General features: G+C 38.9%; 1 protein-coding gene across 5 annotated transcripts in view; it reads left to right on the top strand.

Moving 5' to 3' along the window:
* NUP93 (nucleoporin 93) overlaps window positions 1-22,010 on the top strand; it is a gene marked incomplete at both ends in the record, with an annotated part of 94,283 nt that overhangs the window by 15,762 nt on the left and 56,511 nt on the right. The window lies entirely within an intron of this gene.

Genomic DNA, 22,010 nt, shown 5'->3' with positions numbered 1-22,010 from the left:
AGCTTTGAAGGTGTTGTGGAGAATGTTGGGTTATTTTCAGAATGCTCAATGTTGCATTTAAGAAAACTATTCCAACCTGCACTCTAAATAATTCTAATTATGAGAACAAACTTCTCTTCTGTCCTTGGGCTTAATCCAAGGCACGGAGACAGTATTTTTAAGTTTCTTTTTCTTTCTTTACTAGATCTCAAATAATTTTGCTGTTCATCTTTCACATTTCTTTTCTACATCTTGCTTGTATTGGTTGGCAAAGATCTGGGGAAAACTTAGAGTACTATTTACAGAAACCTATCCAGTGATTTTCAGGAAGTATTTGACTGCATTAGTGGCACCAGGAAATGATCTAATAGAGCACTCCAGTTTCATTTAATCAAACATGCCACTAATAGTTGATAGCTGTCTTAAGCTAATCAAACCGATATAAAATTGTTAGGGAAAACCTTGTGGTCTATTTAGTTTTGAGGGATTGAAACACTGCATCTGTGTTTTGATAGGGTGCTGGAAAACAGTTTTTATTATTGATTTACCTTTCTCTTGTTTTTTGAGATGGGGTCTATGTTGGCTAGGCTGTCTTCCAGCTCCTGGGCAAGGTGATCCTTCTGATTGTAGCTGGGGCTATAGGTATGTTCTACCATGCCCAGCTTGATTTACCTTTGAAGTGAAAGAACTCAGGTCCTGCAAATTCTAGTAGAAGAAGGATAATAATTATGTTATTCTTTGGGCTCAGTTTTATTTAATTCTACCCCACTTTCCTAAGAGCCATTTTGGCTACATTTCTACTGTATTTAGTCTAATTCAGAAACATTTGCTTTTAGTTTAGAGTTGAGTAACTATAGATACTCATAGTTTTCCTAGTTACTGCTGTGTTGACAAGGCATGGAAACCCTCTTTTTCTTTAAATGCTAAATCATATTTGCCTGTCAACTTACAGATGCCTTCTCATTTCCATGTAATCTTAAAACGGCATGCATACTTAAACAAAATCTTTTTAGCCACCTTCTCCGCCTCCAGTGCAACTGCTTGGTGCTCTGTAAACAAATACTTTTAATAGGGATGAGATGGATTGAAAGGGACAAATATTGGGAACAATCAACATATATCTTGGAAAGAAATGGCACTGGTTGAAGATATTTGTGTGAGTGTTTTTTATGTTGAAAATACAAAAGGGTTATATGAAAAAGTGCTTTTAAATTTTTTTTTACATTCTTGGGATATCTGGAATACTCAGTGACATTTAATAATGTCCTTCATGCATTTCTACTAATGTGCTACTCCATTGAGATAGTGACAAGTTTATAAATGTATTGAGTGGTAATGATCATCTCTTGTAACTTTCTGCTCAATGCATGAATACTTTCCTGCAACACCCCCATTAGATGGTTTCCTAGCAATATGTATTTGTCACATCAAAGAGAATTCTTAATTTGGAATGAGCATGGTTATGAATTTTGGTCCTGTGTGGGAAATCTTCGAACTTTGAGACTAAAGATATTTCTGTTTCAGTAATTTACTTCTCCGGCTAGAGTTAATTCAGTGATTGATAGAGTGCTTTGCCTAGCATGTACAGGGCCTTAGTTCAATCCCCAATACTGTAAAACAAACAAATTTACTTATCTCTTGGACTTTCTGTAGTAGCCTCAAACATGCAAAATGATCACTCTATGTTAATTTTTAGTTAATTGGGAATATATCATCTAGAACTGAAGTAAAGGTCTAGACTTGTTAATGTTGAAATAAGTCCTCTGTTGATTTTTATCTTAGCAGCATAGACTTACAGGAAAAATAGCTTTGTACTAACTCTGAGGCTTTGCCCTGATCTAAGCTAACTCAAGTTTATCAATAGGCACTGGAGATTTTAGGTTGTTATGTGGCTCAGTTTACCTATTTAAACATTACACACATGAGGTAGTATCATGTCCTCGCCAGACTTGTACACTAGCCAAACTTAAGAGTCAAGCCACCTCACACTCTTAGCATAGAGTGGTCCTCCTTTTAATTTTTCTCATGTATTGGTTATACAAGAGTAATGTCGGGCACTTTCAGTTATTTGTTTTTAGAAAAGTCAGATATAAGCCAGGTATGGTGGTGCACACTTGTAATCCCAGCATTGGGAGGCTGAGACCATAGGATCACAGTTCACAGACAGCCTCAGCTACTTAGTGAGGTCCTCTGCAACTCAGTGAGATCCTGGTTTCAAAATAAAGAATAAAGCCGGGCGTGGTGGCGCATACTTGTAATCCCCTTGTTTGGGAGGTGGAGACAGGAGGATCACGCAGGTTCAAAGCCAGCCTTGCTGGTTTAAGAGACCCTGTTTCCAAATAAAAAATATAAAATAGGTCTGCGAGTGTAGCCCGAAGGTAGAAGGGTTCCATCCCCAGATCCCCAGTAACACCAAAAAAAGAAAAGAAAAAAAAAAAAAAAGCCAGATATACTATCCAATAGTCTTTTTTTTTTTCTATTTATTTATTTATTTACTTATGGTGATGCTGGGGTGGAACCTAGGGGCTTTTCTACCTCCTGGCTATACTCCCAGACCTATTATTTTATACTTTTTGGAAACAAGGTCTTACTAAGTTGACAAGAGCCTCACTAAGTAATCGAGGCTGGCTTCAAACCTGTGCAATCCTCCTGTCTCAGCCTCCCAAGCACGGCTTCCATTTATTTTAATAGCTTTATTGAGGTAGAATTTATCTACTATAAATCTGACAAAATTTTTTGTACGAACCCTTTTCAGCTGGTTCCTTTTTTATTTGAGATGAGAATGCTCTTAATCCCATGTGCCAAATATTAGTCAGAGTAAGACTATTATGTCATTTTATAAAAGGTCCTAAAAGTATTATTCATGAAAGAAAATGCTGATGTGCCCTTTGACAGATGCTATCCAGGCTTTTGTATGGTCATTGTATTTATTGTTTGTATTTCTTAAAAGCTTGAAAGAGCATTTCTCCATGTATAGATTATTTTTTCTGTTTAGTAAATATTGATTATATTTCTTTCTGTTTGTAAAGGAGCTTGAAATTAACATGGGTTTCTATTGTTACTATTTTGTTGTTTGTCATAATCAATGTTGTTGGCTTGCATTGAGAATGCATTTTTTAAAAATTGCTGTGGCCAGCAACAGTAGTATATTTTAAAAACCCACTTAAATGTACATAGGGATGATACTAGTAGAATTTTAAAATGTTTATTGAGTTTACTTTTTGGAAATGATCATAAAGAAGGCCTACAAATTAAGTGTAATAGAGGTGAAGAGCAGTAACATAATAGGGCATACTGCTAAAATGACTACTGAACTATTCAGAGTGAATTTGTGGTATTTGGGTGCAATTCCTCTCACAGAGACCCAATTGCTCACTTCTGTTTTTGGAGAAATAAATATTGAGGGCAGATTACATAATTTTACTATGATCTGAACATACCTAATATAATGGATGAAGTGTATTATACAATAATAAAGTCCAAATTTATGTAGTACAGTGGTTTTCTGAGCTTTTTCACTAGAGTGGATGTGTATTTCAAGAAGGCTGTGGAGAAATATCCTGAGTGGGCCATAAAAATGGGAGCTGCGGTTTCCCAGCATTAAACAATAATACTTCCAAATGACATTAGATCAAAGCTGTAATATTATTGCTAAATTTACTATATTAGATTCAGAGAGATGGTGCAACAAATTATCACAGACTTGGTGGCCTAAAACAACAAATTTATTCTTTCACAGTTTTATAATACAGAAATTTTAAGTCAGGCTACTGACTCTACTACCCTCTCTCCTGCAGCCTTTCTTGTCTTTTGGCATCCCTTGGCTCTGGTAGCATACTAACTCCAGTTTCTTCTTCCATCTTTACAGAGTTCTCCTTGAGTCATTCCTGCTTTTCTTTTCTCTTGTTAGGATAGCAGTCATTGGATTTAAGGCATATTATAAATCCAGGATGACCCCATCTTAAGATCCCTAATTTAATTACATTTGCAAAGACTATTTCCAAGTAAGATCACATTTGCCATTACTAAGGGTTAGGACTTGGACATATGTTTTTAGGGCACACACTTCAATCCATTACATATCCAGAGTGATTGTTTCAGAAATTTTAAGCTCTGTAAATAATGAAACATCTTCACGTCTAATTCCATTTCATAGCCATAAGGAGTATGGAGTATTAGGATAAGACATGTATTTCTAGTTGTCCCAGTCACTGCAAGCCCCAACCAAGTATTCTCTTTTTGAAAGTGGAAGCTGACTACTCATATCTGATTTCAGACTTTCGTAGTCCTTAGTTTCTCAAAACAGACTAACCTTAGCTGGGTGTGGTGGCGCATGCTTGTAATCCCAGCATTTGGGAAGCTGAGACAGGAATATTGCAGTTCACAAATAGCCTCAGCTACTTAGTGAGGCCCTTTGTAACTCAGAGATGCTGTTTCAAAATAAAGAATAAAAAATAGGGCTGGGGGTGTAGCCCAAAGTTAGAATGCCCCTGGGTTCCATCCCCAAAACCACAAAAAAACCCAAAACAAAACAAAAAAAAAAAAAACAACAGACTAACAAAAATGTGTTTGAGAGATATTTAGAGGCAGTTTTTAGCTAAAGATAGACTGCTTTGTTTGTTTGTTTGTTTGTTTATTATGGTAGAGATTAAATAGTGGTACCCTCTCAAGATAGGAGGAACTAGCTGCCTTATGCACATCTATTCTGTGTTTCAGTCAGGTTGCCCAGACATTTCTTTTTTCTTTTGTACTTTAGACTTTTGCGCATCACCTTTTCTTAGTCTAGAATAGCTCCTGTGAATGTCCAAGTTTTAATTTTAGTTTAAGACTAAGGATTTCTTTAGATGCCACTTCTTTTGTAGTCTTTTCAGATCCCCTGAGTCCAATTATATTTGCTTTACTGTTTGGGTAAAGGGAGCTTTCTGAATGCTTTCTTACAAAATAAACAGAAATCTGTGTTGGACTTGACTTAGCAGCCAGTTCTAAGATTAGTGAAAATTTACTCCCTGATAACAGAATGACAAAACGACAAACTCTATCTTGAAGGCCTTCATAATCTACCTAAATTTCTAGATTATACTTGTCTTATATGATTAAAGAGATAAGTCTTAAACAAAGGATAAAGTAACCATATGAAAATCAGAGTCAGGAAAATGGACCTATCATATGTAAGATTAATGGTGCAATGATCGTTAACTTGTGAAAAACTTGTTTTATTACCACACTCTATCTGTAATAAAATATTCCATTATTTCCTTCCTTTTTCTGTTCTTGGAAATACAGAGGTTGTTCAGACAACTCTTAGTTTATCTTTTAAAGAATGAGGAGAAACTAAATGGCTTTTGTAAGTATAAAAATGATCAATGGTGTTGTAACCCCTTACCATTTAACTTGTTATTTTCATTTAATCTTTTAAGTTTCTATCTTGAGAATTAAGGTACTGCTGTTTAAATTCAATTTTATATAACAATGAAGAAGAAAAGTAGTTGTGTTGCTCACTGTATTTGTTTTCGTAGTTCTGGCAGATTGTTTGGGAACAGGTTGCAGAAATCCTGTGGCAGTTTGTTGGACAGAAGGTCAGACTTACCGAGGATGATTAGTGTGCTTCAGGAATACTACTGGATCAGTAGTAACACTGAAGAAGGAAGGGCTACAGTAGACTTTCCCTCGCTTGGATCAGTTGAAAAGTACAGTCCAAATGGGCAAACAATATCTAAATTCTAGGACTAATTTTAAAGAAATGCAGTTGTCATTTCCTCTGTTTTTAGAAACTGACACTGCTACACATGTGTGCCGAGGAGAGTTCTTACTAGGGCTGCTAGAGATGAGATTCATTCATAAGATTTGCATTTATTTGTGTACTGATAATTTGTACAATTCAGGAAATGGTTTAAGTAATCTAAACATACCTATTTTCTATCTTGTTTTTCTACTTAATATGCTTGAGCAGGCTCCTGTGCACGAAATTTCGAATTGCTGGATGATAGACTCTAAGGGAATAAGATTTTTCTCTCTAAATGTTTTCACTTATAAAAATAGAAAAGCCGGGCGTGGTGGCGCACGCTTGTTATCCCCGTGGCACACGCTTGTTATCCCCGCACTTGGGAGGCGGAGACAGGAGGATTGCGCAGGTTTGAAGCCAGCCTTGCTGGCTTAGGAGACCCTGTTTCCAAATACAAAAAAAATTATATATATATATGATATGATAGGTCTGGGATTCTAGCCCGGAGGTAGAAGGGTTTCCAGAAACCCCACAACCCCCCTCCCCAAATTCCACAGATTCCATGTAATCTGTGGTATGAAGATTTTTAGCTAAGCATTGCTGTTTCTTGGTCTCCTTTGTTATATCTCTCTTGCCCCACAAGAGTGAGTGGTAAGTTGATGGTTACTTTTCTTTTGTCTATGTAAAGGACTTTAATGGGTATTTGAATCTTGCCTTTCCCAGCTTGTAACAGCCACTATCTAGCCTGGACTTCACAGCCTATAGTTAAAGCTTGTGAGCTCAATAGCAGACAAATCTGATTATCAGAGATCTAACGTCTATTACCAGGAGAAGCTCTTTCCTGGAATGAAAGGTATAATTTAGGTCAATATTCAGGTGTAGTGGCTGAACTGTATGAGGAAAAGACACACATCTTACTGCCCATATTTTTGCCTAGGAACAGTTAGTTGTGTTAAGCTTTGTTTGTTCTCTTGTGAACGCAGTGGCGTCCACACTACTCTTACTTAATATTTATTAATATTTGCTATTTCTTGTCATCAAATTCTGACCAGTATAAACCTCAGTGCTGGTAAAAGTCAGTAAAACTGTAAAAAATAAAATGATTTCTTCACAAAAGCAGGATAATGTACTTTCTTGTTTTAGGTTTATAATTAGGTGGCCTAATGCTGATAACTGTGGTAAGAATGGAAATAATATAATTTTTCATCCTGTTTGTGATAAAGGAAAAGGTAGGCATTGTAGTCTGATGGCAAAATATATATTAAATACATTATTCTGTGGATGGAATTAAAAATAGTAACTTTGGAATAAAAATGAGTTTGTAGAAAATGTGAAAAACTGCTTTTATGTGAGCCAGGCATATAAGATTTCAGTCCTTTTATTTATCCATTCACACTTACTCCTGAATGCAAGGCTTTCAGAAAAAGCAAGTAAATGGATGCTGAATGCATTCTGAGCAAGCAGGAAAGGACAGGCTTTTTGTCTTCTCAGAGGTTTCTTATATCCTGTAGTGAGCAAGAGAATATCAATTACCAACTTAAAAGAAGAAAGAAGTTGGAATGGTTCTGTAAGAGTATTTTGGAACAAGCCCATGGCTAAAATATTTATCTAACATTTTAATAGAGCACTTCAGATATTGGCCAGGCTCTGGTGCCTTTGAACTGGAGTGGAGTCATCCCCTGCCTCCTTCACTAGCGCTCTCAACCTGCCAATATCTGTCAGTGCCCCAGCACTCTGGAGATGAGGAATGCATATTGTCATCTTCAGCCTGATATCTTTAAATTGCTTGGTTTCAGGAACCAGAAGTGGGTTTTTTTTTTTTTTAATCTGCTAAACTATTTGAGACTGGAGTGGATGTGACTTAAATAGCAGTTAAAGCCTTATCGAATATTAAATGCATTACCGTAGACCACTCTGTTCTCAGATGGCAGCGCTTGACCCCGTGTGCTCTTTGATCTGTTTGCCATAGCACTTTGTGATCTTTTATTTCCTCTTGGAATATTCGATCCAGAGCTTTCCAGACCTACAGCTGGATGTGGCTCCTTTGATTGATGGTAATTGCAAAGTGTGCCTCCCCAATTACAAAATTTGGGGGCTCAGGTTGTCGGTGTCACCCAGCAAATCCATTTCCTGAAGAAGCTGAGTGAGGGGCTTAGATAGGGGACTATCAATTTTACTTCTGTCGGGTGAAGACCAGGAAAAGAAGGTGGGAGATCGGGTTATACTCGACCTATAGATAGAACCAGTGCATATCGCTTTTTTTTTTTTTAAAGCATTTGTTCTCTTTACAAATGCTCAGCTTCCATCTCGCACTCAGATGTGGAGGGTTGAATGAGTTCCTTAAGCCCAGGTTGCTGGCTTCCGCACTGGGGGCAAGACCCTTGATTCTGATAGCCACTAGTCTGCAGTGATCACAGATCAGCAGTGGTGCACTTGCCACTGTAATTATCATGGAGGACAGAAGGGCCAGACCTTGCTTCTCACGGTGGAGCGTCTGTGAAGCTGAGTTGCCATCAGCAAAATCCTGCCTGTGCTTTTCAGAAAACTGCAGCACTTGAAGCAGTGCTGCAGCCTCTGCCGAGGAGCAGGGCTGGGCGTGACCCAGCTGCCAAGAAATCACTCAGGAAGAAAGCTTGTCTTATAAAACATATTTACAACTAGGACCAGGCTTTTGGCTTAATTTATAAAACAAAGGGGGATCAGGTCAGCAGAATGTAAGTGCTCCGCAGTGTAGGTTTGCTGGCTGATTTTTATTATTACTACCTAATTTGGTTTATTTCTTTGAGTGGCATGAGCAAAAGGAGACATGTCTCCTTTTTCTTTAAAAAAAATGGTTTAATAGCTATTGCTATCTTAGGACAGGTAGAAACAGCCATGGAATGTTGTGATATACTTAATTTAAAAATAACTGGTGTGATATTTTCTGGGAGTATTCTGTCTTCTTCTGTTTGATTCTCTCTTATTCATAGTGCATATCAGTCTGTCTCAGCAGGACTAGTTTCTAAATGACTAGGGTCTGATGGATCCTTGAAGGTTTACGGGCATTTACAGTAACACTTGGTTCTATGCTGAGGGCCTGAACAGATGTCTTAGTGTTGAAGAAATACAGTGGTGGGTATTTTCATTCAAAAGGTGTTTTCACTGAATCAGAGCTTTTAGAACCAGTTTTTCTTTCTCATTTTGTTTCAGAATGAGAAATTCTTTTATAAAATACAGTAAAAATGAATTACTAGAAAATGTGAAGTAGGGATATGCAAAATATAAGCTCTGATTTTTTATTAGATTCAGTAGAGATAAAATTATTTTGTCAGGTTGCTGGAAAAGTTTCTGTAGCTGATTTTCCTTGGCTTTTGTACTTATCTGCTGCAGGCTGGGAATAACCCATTTGCAGCTTGGTTGCTCCTCCTTTGACTGTACCTTGAGCAGTATGAGTTTAAATAGTTCTGCCTGCCTGTGTCCCTCTTTCCCTTCTACCACTTACCTTTCTTCCCTCCCTCTCCGTGTAAGGAAACGTGGCTCAAAGACAAGTTTAAATTCCTGCCCTCTGTTTTACCCCAGCTAATATAAAAGAGGCAGAGCTGGGGTTATTGAACATTCATCATGTCTAATTGCTGGACTATGCCCTTCCTGGGTTTCCTCATTGAAAATCTTCACAGCAACCCTTGGAGGCAGGTACTTACTGTTAATCCCGTTTCACAGATGAGGAACTTAAGACCTACAGAGGCTTGTTATGCTAAACTTGAACCCCATTCTGAGTTTGAGCTCTTGGCTCCCTTTATTTTGAATTGCATTTGTAGACTAAAACCCTTTTAGTAGAGGAGGGAATTTTTAGGATGTATTTGAAGAAGGAAGCCTAGTGGAAGTATGAAATGGAAGTATAATTGATTGCATATTTAGAGCAGTGGCCCACAGTGCCAGAGAAAGATGTACCATCTTTCAGATGGATGTGGTAGACATTGACTGCTCTTTTTTACATGAGCTTAGTAGCAAAATAATTTTGAGCTAGAGAGAAGCATGAGCATACTTTCCAAAGCACCATACAGATTCCTGCAGGCTTTTGGGGGGAGGCAGGTTTTACAGGAAGGCCAAACCTGCTTCATCCGTTAATCTCCAGGTGCTTGCTTTTTTTGCCATAGTTTTCTGCTTGCTGAGCTGTCAGTTTAATTTACTGTCTAAAGCTCAGCCTATTATTTCTCAGGTTTGCTGCCCTACAGGTACACTGTAAAGGATTTCTGTGAAATCCTGGAGCAGCTTTTAGTTTCAAAATGCCAAGGCTTTATGCTTGTGAAAATAGGTTGCGTTCAACTTCTTGCTTGACCTTCTTTGTTTTGTTTCTGAAGCTGAGCTTGGGTTAGAAAGATGATGCTAAAAGCAATTTAAAGGGCACATCAGATTTTTACTGTAATACTGAACTATTGATTGTTGACTTATTTGTAGGTTTAATGCAGACCCATTTCCTTACTTAGTGTCTAACTGGCCATTAAGCTCTGGCATTGTGCCGGAATGTTGAAATCTTGTATCATGTAATATGATTTGGCTGTCGAAGGGTATTATGTGTATTTTCTTTTTAAAGACACAGACAGAAGCTCTCAACTTTATGTCTACTCCAGAATATAGGAAAACATATATCTACAACAAAACTATTCACTTCTAGGAAATGGCATGAAAGTGAGGAGCTGACATGCAGCAGAATTTTTAACGCCTGACTGTTACTCTCTGGGCTAACTGGCACTTGTAAATAAAGTGAATTAACATAACAGAATCGGAAAGAGAAGGATAAGCAGGGAACCAGAAGGTGGTGTTGGGTATGCAAGAGTAGGTCACAGTTAAGCACTCTGGTTAAGTGACCCTCAGCCTTCATCTGGTACTATTCTGCTGGCGTAGAGTTAAATTAGAATCAAACTGAAGAAAGCTGGGCAAGGGCTCAGATATGGTCGGAGGACCGTAGTCATTGTAGAGAGCTTCTACTCTCCTTTTTTTCCCTACTCCCTGAACACCTCTTTACTGGATGTAGAGGATATGTCCTTATCCTTTGAGTTAAGGCTGAGAGGGAGATGACAAGGAAACATTAAATCTGGGATTTTTAAAGTGTAAATATGAACTCCATAGAAACTCATTTCCTCCTAATTATGAACGTAATTATATGCTTAATTCAGAAACTTAGAAAATGGCTCCAAAGCGTACTTTCTTGACTGTTGTACTGCCCCTCAGAGTTGTTGGAACAGCCACCATTTTGAGAGTGGGAGCTGTTTGAAACTGTAGAACATCTTCTGTTTGAAGTGACTAGGAAAAGTGATGTGTTTCATCAGAGAATTAGCACATGATATGCATGTTAAACTGTAAAATGGTCCTCATAGCTCAGAATTGTTATATTCCTATAAAATGATCTTTATTAGTCTTTTCCTATATTTGATAATGAAAAATACTCCTATTGTGTGAAAAGGGACCTGAGACATGTAGATTTTACAACCATTACATCCTTTCATTATCCTCAAAACTGTTTGGAAGGCTTTTATTGGAAAGCTCTGTGACTTTAACCAGGTTTTGAAGATTTAAGGAGAAGTAAAGGCTAGGTATGAGGGGTGCATCATAATAATCCTGCCATTTATAATACTTTTCAAGTGGGGTTTGTCCATCACCCATTTGTTCTTCACTGCAATATTTGAGATGACTTTAAAGAGTATTGGCCTTATCTTTATTTGGAAAGAGAAGGAATTGAGACCAGCAAAGATTACTTTTTATCAAGGTAGAACTTGAAACAAGATAATTTATTATATTTTGTATTCTTTTTTTTTTTTTTTTTTTTTTGATGGTACTGGGGTTCCTGGAAACCCTTCTACCTCCGGGCTACACTCCCAGACCCATTTTATATTTTTTAATTGGAAACAGGGTCTCCTAAGCCAGCAAGGCTGGCTTCGAACCAGCATGATCCTCCTGTCTCCACCTCCCAAGCACAGGTGCACCACCACGCCCAGCTGCTTTGTATTCTTATTGTGCCTTTCTGAGAAGGCACTAAGTTGTGGACTGGTTGGATAACTTCCATGTTATTTTTTTCTGCAAAGACATTGAATTTCTTTTTTTCTCTTGGTTCTGAGGATTGAACCCAGGAACATTATCTCTGAGCTTCAACCCCCAGCCCTGTTTGTTTATTTATTTATTTTAAACAGGGTCTGGCTATTCTTCAGAAAGCATGGAATGCATCCACTATATGATCCATCTATACCATTCCTGGGTATCTTTCCAAGGGAACTGAAATCAGAGAACTACAGTAATAGATGCACATTTGTATTCATAGCGGCACAGTTCACAAGAGCCAAATTATGGAACCAACCTAGATGTCCATCAACAGGTGAATGGATTACAAAATTATGGGATGTCCACACAATGGATTTCTTCTCAGCAATAAAGAGCAAAATTATGTCATTTGCAGGAAAATGGAAGGACTTGGAGAACGTTATGTTAAGTGAATTTAGCCAGTCACAGAAAGTGAAGGGTCATATGTTTTCAGTAATATGCGGAAGGGAGTAATTGGAATACCAGAGGGACTCCAGATAATGGAGGAGAAACTTCAGTGGAGCCAGGGAGGTTGTCTAGGGGAAGGAAAAGGGGAAGAGTGAGGATCAATGAAGGAATTACTAACACTGGCTTTGTGTACATATGTGAAAGTACCAGTGTCAGTCTCAGAACTCTGTATGGGGATGGAGATTGGAAGGGAAGGGGGCACCAAGTGCTTTGTATATGTACATCACTGTCACCATGGTTTACATTATGATGCGAAATTATATAATGCACCAATAAATATATTAAGTATATTTATTATATTAAGTATATATTAAGTATATTAAGAAAGAGAACCGGGGTCTCACTAAGTTACTGAGGCTGGCCTCAAACCTGTGGGCCTCCTGTCTCAGCTTCCCAAGTACTGGGATTGCAGGTGTGCACCACCACGCCTGTCTGCGTTTCTTTCTTTTCTTTTCTTTTTCTTTTTTTTTTTTTTTTTTTGGTGGTACTAGGGGTGGAACCCAGAGGCTTTCTACCTGTGAGCTATACTCCCAAACCTATTTTATATTTTTATTTTGGAAACAGGGTCTCACTAAGTGGCTGAGAACCTCACTAAGTAGCTGAGGCTGGCTTCGAACCTGTGCAATCCTCCTGTCTCAGCCTTCCAAGCGTGGGGATTACAAGCGTGCGCCACCACGCTTGGCCTGTCTGCGTTTCTTAATGTTTCATCCCTATGATCCTTTTCAGACCTTTTCTTATCTATTTTCTTCAAAATGATATTTCCATTTATTCCTTCCTAGGGGAAAGACTCACTGGTTAACTAAATTGATTGTAAGAATGAAATTGCTACTTAGAAGAGTAATTTGGATTTATTGGTTTCTGTAGATATCCTGAGTGGTGATGGCTTTCACTTTTTCTGTCAGAGGTATAGTTTGGAGGAAAAAGTGATACTGATATTTGCTGCTTGCTGTTGCAGACATAGTTTCTTGTTGTTTCCTTTATGTGAAGGAGCTCAGGGTAACTTGAAATTTCTAACATTAGAGTTTGTCAGCTGAGCCAGCGTTGCTTGCTACCAAGTAAGTGCGAGGTGGCATATTGGACCTAGAGTCATGTTTGTAGTTTTAGGTGAACTACTATGCCAAGGTTTAGAGCAGACCAAGGGAAAGGTTTTGCTTTTGCCTTTTTCATTTCTATTTTTACCCTTGATCCCTCCCTCTTTGTTTTCTTCCTCCCATCCTCTCTCCCTCATTCTCTGCCCCACCTTCCATTTTTTTTTTGTTTGTTTGTTTTGGCTTTTCTCTTTTTGTTCTTGCTTTCCTTCTGTCCTTCATATCCATCTCTTTCTGTGCTCCCCTCCCTGCCCCATGCCTCGCCTGTGATTAGGAGCTGTTTTGTTAATAGGAGTGTGCCAGACCTTTGTGGTACAGGGAGAGGGGGCAGATAAAGAAGAAAGAGAATATTGCTGGGTAAGACATTGCTCCATTTTTTTCCGATCAAGTATTAGCTATGAAATATTGGCTCTTATAATGGATCCTACAACCCTGCAGTTTGCACCCACCAGGGCTGCCTTGCTGTGGAATGAGCACTTGGGATATGAGGCTGGGTTTGGCCCCAGGGGCCCAGTGGAGAGGCTGGTTCTACGGAACCCTGCTCTGCTCTCCGCTACAGGTAGTCTTTCCCTTGCTTTCCCACTTTCCAGATGGGTGCCCTCATTTTTTTCTGCAAACCTCCACCAATACTGGAATTGAGTTTATCCATCTTCTGTTTTGCCTATTTCTCAGTTTTTTAATGGGCATCTTGAAGTGCCTATCTTAATTTTGTGCCCTTGTCTAAAGCTTCTGCTAGTGTTCTACTTTTGATTTTTAGTGTCTCGCTTGCTTCAGTATTGAAGACCTATGAGAGCTTTGTGTTATACTACATAATAAACTGAAGTTTTAAGTGAGGCTGTTAGAACTTACTCATTTTTTGAGGATGGATTACATTTAGAGCCAAATCCTAAGTAGAGGGGGAAATGAGGAAAAACATGACCAAGGTAAAGGAGACTTTGGTTGTGTCTCGTGTTCTGGGAATAAAGTTATAAATTAATCTCTCAGCTTCATGTGCACATCTGCTAACTGTTCCTCCTCCTCCTTCTGAAGGAGGTTTACTGAAGCAGCGTACCTCTGTATTGTGGTCTGTTAGGCCTGTCGGGGTCTCACTAGGGTGAGGAAGGAGTGGAGCCACAGATCTCATTTCTGCCTTTTGTGTTAACGTTGTTGTATCTCAGGTTGGTTTTTGTTTTCTGCATTTCTCTCATGCCCTGTATACCTTTGGCAATAGGAAATAAGCTCTAGGTCAGTGTTCTAAAGCGTGGTGACTAGAACAACAGCATCAGTATCCAACAGGGACTTGTTAAAAAATGCACATTTTCAAGCCTGGGTTCAGACCTGTCGGTGGAGCCTAAGATCTGTGTTTTGACAAGTACTCCAGTTTGAGATCTACCAAGTTAGGAGGTCACAGAAGTCTAGTCTGATCGAGGCAAACCCTGCTTTTCTGGGTGCCTCTGCTAACTTTTAACTCAGTCCACCTGTGACTAACCCTGGATTTTTTTTTTTTTAATTACTAAGCATACTATAGCTCCAGCCTAAAAAGCAGTTTATCTTGGAAGATCTTCAAATCCATAAAGAATTATAACCACTTTGTTTTTATTTCTGCCTTACCAAGAACATAGTGGTTAGTAAAATGTTTGTTTAAAACACAAACATAGCCAGGTATGGTAGCACATGCATGCTACCAGTACTTGGGAGGCTGAGACAGGAGGATCACAGGTTTGAGGCCATCCTCAGTAACCTAGTGAGACCCTGTTTCCAATTAAAAAAAAATTTTAATAGGGCTGGGGTGTAGCTTGGAAGTAGAATGCCTCTATGTTCAATCTCTAGTGCCTAAAACCAACACACACACACACACACACACACACACACACACACACACACACTTTAAACTTACAACTCTTGTAATTATATATATTTTTTACTATTAAATCTGATACTGAGGTTGTAGCTCAAAATACACTCCCTAAAAGCAGTCAGACCCAGAGGAGAATGAAAAAAGAAAGGGAGACATGGGAAAGGGATGTAGGGGATTAATAATCTCATCTTGGCTAATCATCATTATCCTCTTTGATTGCTGTGAGCGGATGTGCTATTGCTTCTGCAAATGTTAATAATTCATGGGTGGACTATGCCAAACGGAGGCTTTAAATCTGGTCTCTCAGCAGATTAAATACCGTCTGCCATCAGTAGGAGCCAGGAGAGATGAAAGATGGACTTGTTATTCTTCATTAACCTGACTTCCTCTGCTTTTCTCCAACCACTCTGTTCTCATCTTGTTTACCTTTGCATTTGCTTCACTCTGTCCAGGCCCCTCCCATTAAACAAATGCTGGGGATCTTGGGTTTGCTGCTAATGACATTAGATTTTACTTCTCCTTAGCTGCTAGTAACAACAGATGCCATGAGAAATAGCAGAGAGGCGGAATAAAAGTATTTCCTTGGAAATGTCTAAATCAGTCTGCATATTTGAAAAATGTATTAAAATGTGCAGCCCGTGTTTAGAAATCATGAAATGGTTTCTCTTTGCTTTGAAAAATAATCTTGTTTTATAGACAGTTGAATATATATGTAGTGTTTTCACTTCATATAGGTATGAGGATTTTTCCATATTTTAAAGTTGTGAAAATGAGGCATGAGGCAAATGACTTGTTTATAGTTATCTAGAACTCAGTTATTCTGGCTCCAACTTCAGTATACCTCTCATGAGACTTAATTATCTCTTGACCTTAGAAATTATATGTAGGTACCTTTATGGGGCACATTACCAGATTAAGTTCTAATAATATATAGTTAGCTTCACAAAGATACCTGACTTGACAAGAATCCTACAGTCTGTAAAGGCTGACAGCGAGTAGTTGTGTAGACATTTCTAGAACTTCTGAATAACAGCCTTCAACAACTTAATAGGCTACTCACTTATGCTGAGTACTTTTTCTGTGCATGATGCTTTGTTAAGTACTTTGAATGGATATAATATAGTTTCTACTGTTACAGTTTCATCAGTTTAGGTTTACTGGAGGGATTTGGCTACTTGAAATGCCCCAGTAAAGACCTAGGATACAAGATGGAAAGTAGTAGAACTGGAAATGTTTTGGTTCCTGGAGGACTTAGTATTTAAGAAGCATGTTAAAGCCGGGCATGGTGGCGCACACGTGTAATCCCCACGCTTGGGAGGCTGAGACAGGAGGATCACACAGGTTCAAAGCCAGCCTCAGCTACTTAGTGAGGCTCTCAGCAACTTAGTGAGACCCTGTTTCCAAATAAAGTATAAAATGGGTCTGGGAGTGTAGCCTGGAAGTAGAAAAGCCTTTGAGTTCCACCCCCAGTACCACAAGAAAGAAAGAAAAAAGAAGCACGTTAATAAATTTGGACTGTAGCTTTTAAAATCACTTCCATCTCCCTGCAGGAAGGCTGGTGGTGAGAACAGTGCAGGAAAAGCAGATTTTAAAATCAGCCTTGTTTATGTTTTAGAATTGTAGATTTCTGTGTCCTTATTTTAGATGAGAAGGGCACAGTACAGGGATAAGAACCTGCACTATAATTTATAAGACTCTGTAAATTCCTGAGGCCTAGACAAGGCCTTCTCCCGCTGTGGTTGTCTGCCTTGCCTGAAATAGTGGGTGAAAACTGGTAAGGGGCCCCTCTCCTATGTTGGACCAGTATCCCACAGGTCATCACTTTTCTATTTCAAATACATTTGTTACGGCCAGGCGTGGTGGCGCACGCTTGTAATCCCTATACTTGGGAGGCTGATACAGGAGGATTGCGCAGGTTCAAAGCCAGCCTTAGCTACTTAGTGAGGCTCTCAGCAGCTTAGTGAGACCCTGTTTCCAAATAAAATATAAAATAGGTCTGGGAGTGTAGCCTGGAAGTAGAAGGCCTCTGGGTTCCATCCCAGTACCACCACCAAAATAATAATAATAATAATAATAATAATAATAATAATAATACATTTGTTACTATTTCTCATGTAAATTTTACCTGGGTTATTATTTCTTGTAGTTCTTTTTTATTTTTTTAAGGCTTACATTCTTGGCTATAAATTTATTAAATCTCAGTGGCAAGTTTTTATAATAGGGATTAATGAAAAAATAAAAGAATATCTGCAAAATTCTTTCATAGAAAAATTTCAAAAAACTATAGTTTGTATCTTAGTGAATGTGAAATTCTGACCACCAAACAGAATAGTTTTTTCTCCCATGTTTATGTTGTTGAACATTGGGAGACTTTAGCAATCCTGTTCTTTTATTGAGGAATCTTTTATTTATTTTTAACTACTATCTGGCCTCATCAATTTTTCTGCTATAGCAATATATATATATTTATATGCACATAATTATATATATGTGCAGCAAAAAATCACATGCAAATTAAGGTTTTAGTGTCTTTTCTCTAAAATAGTAGTAATAATATGGTAGACCCTGCTTTTATCGGCAGTCCTAGGACTCTGACCCAGGGTCTCACATATGCTGGGCAGGCACTCTACCACTAAGCTATATTCCCCTTTCAATAGACCTTGTTTTAATAAGAAAATCTAAGTTCCACATATCTAAATTTCTAAATTCTTGGGATGGTGTTTAGCTTTAGTATTCCTTCACATAACAACTTCTTTACTGGATTTAAAATAGATTTTGTTTAAAAGAATTCTATTTACAATCAACCTGGCAAGAAATACATCTGTTGTGTAAAGTACATTGGTAACAAGAATTAACAAGTTAGAAACCATTCTTTTGCAATCGACCCTTGCCCCTCATGTAATAAACTAAAATTCCATGAAATCTGGGGTGTGTACCTGAGCAGTTTTTCTCACTACAGATTCATATTGTGCTGTCCAAAAAGCTCTATTAGAAAGCCCTATTCTGGGTTGAAGCCAGAACCTGGGCCAGGTCACTGCATGACCCTGGCAAGAATCTCAGTTTCTCTGTAACTTATTTTCTTATGAATTCTCCCCCAAATTTTATGGGTGTGAATTTGATGAGTCTTCATATACTTTGTCTCATTTTTTTTTATTGCAGTAGAACTTCTTCACACTTCACATATTTTGCCAGTTCTTAACAAAAGTTTTGTCTATACCTTCTCTGCATATGAAGTCTGTGTGTGTGTGTGTGTGTGTGTGTGTGTGTGTGTGTGTGTGTGTGTGTGTATGCAATCCAGAGAAACAGAGAGAGAAAGGGAGAAGGAGAGAGACAGAAGATAGACAGATTGACTGGTGGACTCACAGACAAGAAAAGAGCTCCCGTTCTGAGTTTCTGAAACTTGGGGAGCTGCTTAGAACTGCAGTGAATTGCCGTATAGAAATAGTGTTTCTCCTCCTGTTTTAGGTCCATTAGTAACTGGAAAACTACTTCTGGAAAACATTTTAAAGTGGAACTCTTACTTCTGAGGTTTCCTTACCCAGGTACTTTAGGTCTCCTGCACACCTGTAATCTCTGCTCCTACTCTTTTGGTTGACAGTGTTGGGAGAGAGAATAAACCCTGCTCTGAACTGCAGGGAGAGTTTTCTTTTCTGTGTTATTTTTTGACCCTTGGGCAAACTAGCTTGAATACCAGCAAGAGAGAATGAACTTTAATTTGTTTCAGTGGAAGCTAAAGATATTAGAAAATTGTCTTTTTTAAACTGACTGCCTAAATCTAGTGTTTCTCACTTAAAACAATATTCAGTATAAAATGTACCCTATAAATCAGCAAATTTCCTTTTCATTCTCTGCTGATTTGTAAGGATAGTTGAGCTGTGAGTGCTATACTATTGACTTTGGGCCAGGGCCAGGACCTTCTCATTTTCCTAAACCTCCTTGGCTTTAGATGCATATAAGAAGTAAGCCAACTTTGGGAATTAGATACTATTGGTAATGATGCTTAGTCACAAGAGTTTGGTGTCTCTGCATGTGGGCCAAGAACCACCTCAGCATCTGCCTTACCACCTAAGGCTGGATTTATTTTAGGAAACTGAAGAGATTTGAAAGAACACACAAGTAAAAGTAATATTTAGCTTCCTTTTAAGTAATCATCTGTATCTACCTGGGTAGAGCCTGGTGAACACTAATGATAATCAGTAAAATCGTTTTGTTTAGTGCAGGGCAAGGATAGGACTATGGTATATGCACCAAGGATAAATTAGAATAAATATAAATTTTGTATACTTTTCTTCTAGAAGCTTGTCTTCTATCTAGAGAGCCAAGATGAACTTTCCTACAAGAAATCAAACTGCTTAAGAGTGTAATGTGACAGACAAAATTGAATGGGAATCTTGCAGGCTTCTAAATACCACAGGAGTTCAAAGGAGATGAAGGAGTAATGATGAATTGGTTCTGGGGAAGTTGGAGAAGACCACTGGAGACAACTGGCATGTGAATGGGCCTTGAAAGATGAAATGGGTTTAACATGCAGAAGGTGAAGAGGAAGATATGAGAAGAATGACCTTACTGGAGACAGGGAGGGGCAAGCAGACGTTATGTGCTGAGAAGTTAGTCTGCTAGGGGCTGGGTTTCAGATGTGGATGGAGTGACTGCCATGCCGTAGAGCGTAGGTGGCAGGTTGAAGATGTGAGAGCAGGTAGTGTGGAGCGGAATGGAGGGAGGGGTCGGTGGTGCTTCTAGAAGCTGGCTTGGCCAGTGGAAAATACCTGCTGACCCACTGGTCAGAGGCAGTTGTAATAATCCATCCACGAGGACCAGTGGCAGCTGAGAGGAAAAGATGTGTAAGAGACATTTGGAATAAAACACCTACTGCGCTTGTGTCTGAGCTTAAGGAGGATGTTCAGAAATAACATGAAGTTTGGAACAAGAAGGATTGGTGCTTTAGGACTAGGCTGAGGAATTGGGAAGATTAACTAGACTGGGAGATTTCACTTCAGCTTTTGATGTTTGGGCGCACCATCACCAAAGAAGTGCCCCCAGAGCATTTCGGGATGGAGCGAGAAGCACTGCTCAGAAAACACCTCTGACAGATTTTTTTTTTTTTTTTTGCGTGTGTGTGTGTGTGTGTGTGTGTGTGTGTGTGTGTGTGTGTGTGTGTGGTGGCACTGGGGATTGAACCAGGAATGTTCCATTTGAGCTACACTCCAGCTTTTTAAATTTTGAATCAAGGTCTCACTAAGTTGGTGAGGGCCTCGCCAGATTGCTGAGGCTGCTCTCCTGCAGTCCTCCTGTCTCAGCCTTCTAAGTATTGGTATTATAGGCATGTGCCACCATGCCTGACTGACAGAATTTTCTAGAGCCGCTCTTACCACAATAAGAATTATGGTAGTAAATTTAATATGTGGAAAGGGAAATATATAGCATGAGACAAAGGACCAAGGTCTCCATGTTAAGCGACGACCCGGGGAAGGAAACTAGAATCTAGCGATGCCTACAAAGCTGGGGGTTTGAGGGTGGAGTATAATTGCTGAACTCACGTGGCCTTTTGTTCTTTACCCTTAAAGCACTTTCCCATCCATTGTTGGATCTTCCCAGCAGCCCAGTGAAATCTGGCAGATGAGAGCCCAACACAGATTTGTAAAAGTTATTCCTGGCTAAAGTCCTTTGGATGATCAGCTTACTTGTAGAGCTTTATACTCGTCTACATAAATATGATTTTTACCTGGCAATTATATTTCTACTTGAATTATATAGAATTTCATTGTTTTTTTTTTTCCTATTCTATAATCTTTGCATTTGCATTATCCCTTATATTACTAATTGCTAGGCCCATGAGTTTTCTACCCTTTTCTCATCAGTTTTTGGTGCTTAGGGCTATGTAAGTTCAGAACATCAAATCGGACAATGGACTGCCCGTGAGACATTTAGGAATGGGTCACTCTATGTTCGTGACATAACAAGTAGTAACAAAACAAGCAGAGACTCCTCCTTGGTTAGGCAGCGTCTTCGCAGCGTTCTTACGGCTTTCGCATTCGGCTGCCGGTTCTGAAGGCAGGTTTGTTAGCACTTCTCAGTCCCTCTGCTCGGAGGTTCTTTGCAGTCAGAATCTGCTGGAACTCCTAGTCCAGCTTTTTTTTGGCTCGTTCCCTTGGGCTGCTCAGAATAGAGGAAGAAGGGTTCTGTTCTGAGTTAGGATTTATTCTTGCATAACAAAATGTCTTCTGTATCCAGCAATACTAAAGAGAAAAAAGCCTTAACAGACTCAGTGAGGTTTTTTTTTGTTGTTGTTGTTGTTTGGCTTGTTTTTGTTTTTGTTTTGTTTTTTGTTTTTTGCTTGTTTGTTGCTTTTTGGTAAATAGAGAGGGTTTTCTCCTTCTCCTGTAGAGAGCCTCAGATGCCTCCCTCAGGAACAGATTTTACATCAGTAAGGTGGTTTGTTTTAACCACACTTGAGTCTTTGGGTTCTTTTTTCTTGCCCCTTCCATCCCCAGGCAGAGACTCCTATTGCTGCATAGCCACCATGCTCCAATACAGTATTTATTTGATCAGAAACAAAAGAGTTTGCTTCTTGCACTGGTTCAGAGAGAAGTCCCCCAGGATTGTCTTTTGTTCGGTAATTGGAGCATAAGCTGAGGCTGGTTAATTTCAAAGCTACCCCCAGCACACATTCCCTTCCTTTCTTCCTTGTGTGGTTTCTGAACTGCTAGTGGTACCTTGTATTGGGTCTGGAACAAAAAAAACTGAAATTGTTGAATGTTAGCAACAACTACTGCAACATCTGCTGTGGTACCAAATAGCACTGTTGGTGCAGTTAATTTTAAGTTAGGGTAAGCAACAAAACCAGAAAGCTCTTCAGCTTGAC

The sequence above is a fragment of the Muscardinus avellanarius genome, assembly GCF_963383645.1.
Source record: "Muscardinus avellanarius genome assembly, chromosome: 10".
NCBI classification, from domain to species: Eukaryota; Metazoa; Chordata; class Mammalia; order Rodentia; family Gliridae; genus Muscardinus; species Muscardinus avellanarius.
Note: the sequence above shows the minus strand (reverse complement) of the source record. Positions and strands in the feature narration are given on the sequence as shown.